The sequence below is a fragment of the Mus musculus genome, chromosome Y, assembly GCF_000001635.26.
Source record: "Mus musculus strain C57BL/6J chromosome Y, GRCm38.p6 C57BL/6J".
In the NCBI taxonomy this organism is placed as follows: Eukaryota; Metazoa; Chordata; class Mammalia; order Rodentia; family Muridae; genus Mus; species Mus musculus.
The window spans coordinates 7,749,760-7,757,765 of NC_000087.7; positions in this window are offsets into that span (position 1 = coordinate 7,749,760).

An 8,006-nucleotide genomic window follows, 5' to 3' on the forward strand; every position below is an offset into this window, starting at 1 on the left:
CCTGGTTGCTGGCTCAGTGTCTGAGACATCCTGGGAGGTCCAGGTTATTTGAGATTGTTGGTCCTCCTACCGGGTAGACCTCTTCCTCAGCTTCTTCCAGCTTTTCCCCAATTCATCCACAGGGGTTCCCAGCTTCTGTCTATTTGTTGCATATAAATTTGAGCATCTGACTCTTTCACCTGCTGGTTTGGTCTTTCAGAGAGCAGTCATGATAAGCCCATTTTTTGTGAGCACAGAATAGCATCAGTAATAGTGTCAGGCCTTGATGCCTCTCCTTGAGCTTTATCACAATTTGGTCTTGTCACTGGATCTCCTTTTCTTTAGGCTTTTCTCCATGTTTTTTCCTTGCAGTTCTTTCAGACAGGAACAATTCTGGGTTAGAGCTTTTTACTGTGGGATGGTAACTCAATCTTTCCACTTGATGTCCTGTCCCTCCACTGGAGGAGGACTCTACAAGTTCCCTCTCCCCACTGTAGGGCATTTCTTCTAAGGTCCCTCCCTTTGAGTCCTTAGGGTCTCTCACCTCCCAGGTCTCTGATATAACCGAGGGTTTTCTCACCTCCTACCTCAAAAAGTTGCCTGTTTCCATTCTTTTTGCTTTTCCTCAGCACTTCAGTTATGTTCCCCACACACATAATACCTGATCATGTTCACCTTCTTGTCCCATTTCCCACCCAGGCTCTTTCCTCCCCATCACTGTAGTGATTTTTTTAACCTTCTTAACATTTAAAATTGTTTTCATTCATACAGATAATTGAAATTTATTTATTTTTTGATTCATTATCTTATTAGTTTCCAAAGGTAAGAGATACAAATAAAGAAGGTACATTGGGTTGATTTTATTTCACTTCATTTCATTTTTGAAATAGGCACATAGTATGTTGTATATTGTCCAAGAAGTTCTAGAATGTTTAGGTTCCAGGTGATCTCAGCATTCCATGTAGGTATTATTACAGGTATGTGACAACATACCTGGCTTATATTGTTCTTAAGAAAGTAGTCCCACAAAAATTTCCTATAAACACTTTAAAATTAACATTGTTCTCAGAGATGAAAATATTTCCTGTTAACTTACAAAATTCATAGAAAGTATATTTCTTTCTTGAAAGAAACTAAACTGCTAACTTCAAGGCAGGATAAAAGGACTGATTAGCCCCCTCTCTCTGTTCTAGGCCCAACCTCTCTGTTCCCATTGTTCTTGTTTCTATAGCTCTGTCTCTCTCTTTGTTTTTAGCTACCCCTCTATCTGTTCTTTGCCCCACATTTTTCTGACCTAATGGTTTTGTTTCTGCCTCTATGCCTCTATACCTCCCCCATTTCCTCACTCCTCTACCTTCTCCCAATCATTCCCTTTATACCAGGTCTGTTCCGTGGTGTATTTTCTGAAGGCCACAACATGCATGGGTCCAGCAAATGTATTCCCTTGCCATGTAATATTTCATAACACTAACACATTAAAAGCAACTGACAAAATCTATAAATATTAGTTTGAGACATGGATTTTTGTATTCCCAAAAAGGAATCAAAACAACATTTCATTTGGCTTGGCCTTCAGATAAATTCAGATAACCTAACCTTACCTAATCACTAAGAATGCTAAATTATGCACTTGTTTTTCTCCTTGCAACAATGTATGTCCATCAGTGCCCTTTGACACAAATAAATCCACAAACTTGCTCCATTGACAAGAGCATTGCTCATTTAATCCTGTGATAACAAAAGCAGGTGCAGCAGGAGCAGCATCTGCCCTAGGTCCTCTCAGGAGCTCTTTCTTTTATTCACTCTCAAGAATCACTAGAATTTCAAACAAAAACTATCTGCAGCTGGGGACAGACATGAGATTAAAACAAAACAAAATAAAAAAAAAAAACTACACATATAACATTGCTGGGTTTTTATAGGAAGCAAAATTCTCATACATTTTTTCCTATAAGGAGGATGGAGGATCCTACAACTCAGAAGCAAATAAAACTTCCAAGTTTTAGGAAGCTCAGAAAGCGCTTGGTTTGCTGAGGCCCTCCCAAAGGCAAGAAAAGAGGAACACAATTGCTGGGGTGATGTTTCGCCTACCTCTTCCTGGTAAAGAGAATTCAACACAGTTGAATTCTTTTCAACAGCTTAAGAGCAGGAATGCCTCAATGCTACAGGAACCCCAGGAACCCAGGGAGGACTGCTAAAATACACCCCAGCACTGTGGAGGGCTATGCGTCCTGCTAGGGTTGGTCAGTCTGCAGACATGTTAATTTACATGCACCCACTCAGGAGGGGTTGGTGCCAGATTTGGTCTAGCACCTGCTCAGTGGTGTTGTTTACTGCGATGGTGTACCGGAGACCAGCACCATCTTTTAGGTGCTGGCTGCCTACAGCATGAACAGATTTTTTTTTTTTAACTACTTGCTTGGACTGATCTTCCCCTGCTTTGTGGGCCCAGCCTGCTAATTCTGTTATCTACTGTATTTGTCTGACTCATTTGGGATAAGGATTTACTTGGACACAGCTTCATTTGTCACATCCACTTTTCAAGTATAAAAAAAAACACATACTCCATCTACCAACATGGGAGACATTATTTTTTGATATGCAGTTTTCCCCAACAGTGGAATGACAAGACGACCAGAGCCATCCCTTAGGACAGGGACAAATGATCCAAAAGTTACTATTCTCTAACCTAGGACAACCAGTGTCAATAATTTTATATGTCTCTGCAAACCTAGATTATGGCTGATCAACTTCATTGAGTCAGTGGTAGCACTCAGAGTGGGCATACAGGCTAAATGATAACTATATATGTGAACATCCTTCAACTCTGGCCAGATGTACCCCTAAAGCCCATTTTTACATTTCCTACTGGAAGCACATCTTATGAACAACCTGGCACTACAAGTGCAAAAATGGTGCTCCTTCAAAAGGAGCCTTCTGCATCAGACTGTCAACTAGGGACCTGGAAACATTCTAATTTCAATATCACTAACTTAAGAAACCCCTGACTGAATACTGGCTGGCAGATTGGAAAGGGCACGATCACAGGGTCTGTGTTAAATGTCAAGAGAGTTTCTATCATGCATTAAGTGACATCCAGATCTTCCATTCTTTTCATGAGGAAATAAAAATTAGCCCATTTCTCATTGCTCCCATAGCAAGAAATCTGTTTTTGGTCCTGTTGCCACAGACCCTCTGGGTCCCTCTTTCTGCATGGAAAGAGTCACTAGTCCGAGATGGGCAAAGAGTCTGCGAATGACAGAAAGATGAACACGTGAGATTGTGTACTATCTGAATGTCATTTGTCAAATTGAGCATCAAAGTTTTTATACACAAGAAAATAGGGAACTTAGGTGACACATTGGCAAAGTACAAATGAGGTTACTGGGTGCTTAATGGCTCTTACACAAAACAGAGGAATGTAAACACAAAGACAGGCAGGAACTGGTCAATAAAACAACTGAGACAAAGTCAGCCCTATCTAAGGTCACCTAAAGTCTTAGAAGCCAGGTGTGAGGTCTTACACTCCTAGGGCAATGGCTTTCACACCCAAGTCATATTTCTAATTAGGGAGTTTGGCTCTGGCTAACCATCTCATTACCCTAAAACCACAGCCAGATCTACTGCCTAAACCATTGTAAATTCCTGTATGTGGGAGTGATTTGGCTTTTATTCTAAGTGATAGTGTAATACCAAAGGCAATTCTGAATGTCACTGAATAGGCAACATTGAATTCCAAACCCATGGTCAGCTCAAGGACTTTCTAGGACATTGGAACACTGGCAAAGGCTTAGCTATGTCAGAAATCAATCTTAAAAGGCACTTATAATAAGATATTACTAAAAGAGAGCACATGGATCTGTACACCAGACTAACAAGGGGATAGGGTAGGAATATGTGGGTTATGAGAATGCCAAAGCTCCAGGAGTTGAGTTCATTTTGAAACTCTTTGACTCATGAGTGCTTCCAGGGCTCTTGGACTGCCAAGCAGACTTCACTACAGTGTGCATGTGCGGCATCCTGGTAGACACTAGAGTCCAGTAGCTAAGGGTGTATTTTGGCCATGCATGTGAAAAAACTAACATGGAAGAACTATGGCCTGGATAGATAAAAAAAAAAAAAAAGAACTGGATTCCTGTAATCCTTTGTATGAGACAAGGTTCCCCGGTCCTGCTACAAATCTTGACTCACTAAAACTTCAATTATTGGGAGTAGGAGTGGTAATAGCACATGTGTTTAAACCTAAGCACTCCAGAGTCAGAATCCTCTGTGATTTTGAGGCTAGCCTGGTTTACACAGTGTGTTCCAGATTACTCTGACCTACATAATGAGATCCTGGACAAAACCAAAACCAAAATTGAACTAATACTTAAGTTGTTGGGGAAAACTGACCTACCTAATGGAAGGGTGATTTAAACTTCAGCTGGAAGCCCCACATGCCTGGGCCAAACATTCTTTAATGCAGTCACTTGGGAAATTCAATGGTGTGGATTCCCAAACCACTTTGAACAAAACATCTATTCCTTGTCTAGTTTCTCTAATCTCTGACAGGACCGAAAAAAAATGTCAATGCAGGTATCAGGTACCATGCCCTTTGTGGGCTATACTGGATATGTTGGGTACACAGCCTCGATTATACTTTTTCTCACCTAATCAGGATTGTGTGTTTTGGGGACTAGCTGTACAATTTTCTTCCTGTTCCAACTTACCAGAGGGGACCATTTAGAAATCTAAAGTACTAGCCAGGTGGTGGTGGCACTCGACTTTAATCCCAGCACTTTGGAGGCAGAGGCAGGCAGATTTTTGAGTTCGAGGCCAGGCTGCTGTGCAAAGTGTGTTTCAGGACAGCTGGGGGTATACACAGAAACCCTGTCATGAAAATAAAAAAAAAAAAATCTAAAGTACTGGTAGTCGCAAAGTAAATGGTGTGCCCTTGAAATTGGCAACTAAAAATAAAATGAATGGCAATCTGAGTGTAAAATTGATTAACATGATCCAGCTACCTGGACAGAGTCCTGAGGCTACCAAACTCCCATGTATATGTGAAACCATATTAGCAGTATAAGACACAGTTTAAATAATTATTAGTATAATATTATTTTGTGACATAAAATTAACTGTACAATACAAGAAACATTGAATTTATTACTACTATAACTCCAAAAGCCCTTAATATACATTTGTATAATAGTATCCTCAGAGGATTGAAACCTTCCACCCTACAGGAAGCTCCTTAAGCAGAGAGATAAACAACTCAAAAGAAATCCAGGAAGCTCTTTAAGCAGGAAGGCAAACACCTTCAAAGAGCTTCAAGGAGTCCCTCAAACTGACAAAAGTCAGTAGGCTTCTCCCTGCCAGAGAAAGGAATAAAAGCTGAGAGTCCCTCTCATATGCAGAAAGATGAGGTACAAAAGAGAAATATGAGGCCAAGGCTTAGAGCATTTCTCCCTGGAAGGTAAAACCCTGGACAATCCCCAACCTTGTTTTCCCTAATCTCTAAAATACATTCAGAAAGAAGCTCTTTGTTCTCTATAGCCAGCAAAAAGCCTTTTTGTTTCTGTGCTTACAGCCAGAGATGTGATAATTGTAGGAAGACCTATAGGGATATGGAGATAGAGAGGATATGCAGACTACTCCCCACCCATAGCCAAGTTTACTCCCAACTCCTCCCAACTCTCCCCATCTCCTACGAACTCTCCTCCCAACTCCTCCCAATTCTTCATCTAGCTGTTAAAACCCCCTGTTCTTACTGCTCAGGGTCAAACTCCCCTGCCCTGCAAGGCAGAAGGAGTTTGTCCTCAGCTAGATTTAGTAAAAACTCTTGAATTTGGCATCAGGGGGGGTTTTCTCTTGAGTCTTTGGGGTGCTGGCCAGCTCATCCTAGGACTTGAGTGGAGGCCCAGCTTTTGGTGGTCTTACATGTGGGTGCTCATTTGCTGAGATTTGTGGCCTACCCCAGTTCTCAGAAATCCCCTCTGAGAGGTAAGATCCTGCCTTTGTCTATGTCTTTGTCTATGTCTTTGTCTGCAGGCTTTTTTTGAATTTTGTATTCTTAGTTTACAGTAGCCTGTGCACATGAGAGCAACAAATTCCCTGTCTGGGATGGAGGGGAGGGTTACTGACAGATGTGTCAGGAGTAACTGCCTGCCAACCTGGGAGACATCCCAGAAGGTCTGAGGGAGCTCCAGGGATGCCTGGGTATTTCCCATCGGGGAGCCAATTGAGACTGTGCTCACTCACCCATCTGTTTCTGTTACTAGGTGCTAATTGAGTGGTGCTCACTCAACCATCTGTTTCTGTTACTGTGTGCCAATTGAAAGGTGCTCACTCAGCAATCCATTTCTGTTACTGGGTGCCAAGTGAGAGTGTGCTCACTCAGTCATCTGTTTCTGTTACTGGGTGCAAAGTTAAGAGTGTGCTTACTCGGCTGTCTGATTGGGTACTGGTTGCAGTTATCGTAATTTATTGTGTGTATATCTTGTTTGTCTCCCTGAATGTGACTCTGACAATGAGACAGACTCTTAGCACTCCCCTCGTATGAGTCTTGTGATTTGGACTGAAATTAAGACTAGGATTCACAACCCGTCTGTAGATGTCAGAAAGAGATTTTGAAGAACTTTCTGCTCTAGGGAATGGCATGCTTTTGGTGTTGATTTAACACCAGAGGACACTCTTGATTTGATTGTGATTTCTGCCCTTAAAAATGTTGTTTAGGCAGAGGGGACCAGGGTCTCAACCAAATCAAGTGCCATAGAATCTCATCTAAAAAAATTTAGCCAAGGATCCCCCCCATCCTTGTTGAAACCTTGAGTTCAGTGGAAAAAGCCAGACTCCTGAGACCTAACTCTCTGCCACTCAGAGAAAAAAAAAAAAAAACTGAGATAAAAATAGTGGAGTCTGAACTGCAACCCTGGCTCCCACAAAGATATATCCAGAGTTAGAAGAACCTCCACAATGGCATAACACCCTACCACCATATCCCCAACTCGTCCCCTCCCAGACCTCTCAACATGTCTGAGGTGCCGCTGGAGATGTGGGGGTGGGACCAGCAGCTGGAACCTGAGGCTGTTGAGCTCGGAACCTAGAGGAAACAGACTGCACAGTGCTGCCTTTATATACTTACGGCCCTCCTCCATCAGAACCCAGACAACTGCAGTCCCTTTACTACTGGCCATTTTCCTCTACTGATCCTATAATTTGAAGGCATATCATGCCCCCTTTTCTGGAAATCCCTCTAGCCATACTCATCTAATGTAATCTCTCATGTTCTCTCATCAGCCCACTAGGGATAACTGTCAACAGAATTTGAGCATTCTTTTCACCACAGAGGAGAAAAAAAAGATACTGCTGGAGGCAAGAAAGAACATGCTAGGGGTCAATGAATGGCTGTCACATCTTCTGAATGAAATAGATGCAGGCTTGCCTCTGACAAGTCCTGACTGGGACCCTGAAAGTCCTCACAGTAGGGGGCAGTTGACAGTTTTACTCTGGGCTCTAGTAACAGGGCTGAAAGGAGCTGGCAGGTGCCCCACTAATTTGGTCAAAGTAAGAGGGATCCTACAAGAGGAAAAGTAGCACCCAGCAGTGTTTTTTTTTGAGCACCTCTTAGAACCATACAGGCCTTACACTCACTTTGACCCTACATCAGAGGGCCAGCAGGCAGCGATGGCCATGGCTTTCATTGGCCAGTCTGCTTCTGACATTAAAAGGTTACAGTGTCTATAGAGTCTGCAAATATTATCTTTGAAAGATCTGGTTAAGGAGACAGAGAAAGTGTACTATAAGAGAGAGACTGGAGAAGAAAAAAGAGAAAGAGTAAAGAGAGAGTCTGAAAAAAGATAAATTATACGAGATAGAAGGCTGTAAGAAATTTAACTAGGGTTTTAGACATAATTCCAGGTGATAAGGAATATTATAGAAAGGGAGGAGGATGTAGGCAGACAGTGTACCTGGGTAACACAGCACCAAGAAGATGTCAAAACTCCAGAGGACGTTCGCAACCACCTCTAGATAAGGACCAATAAAAA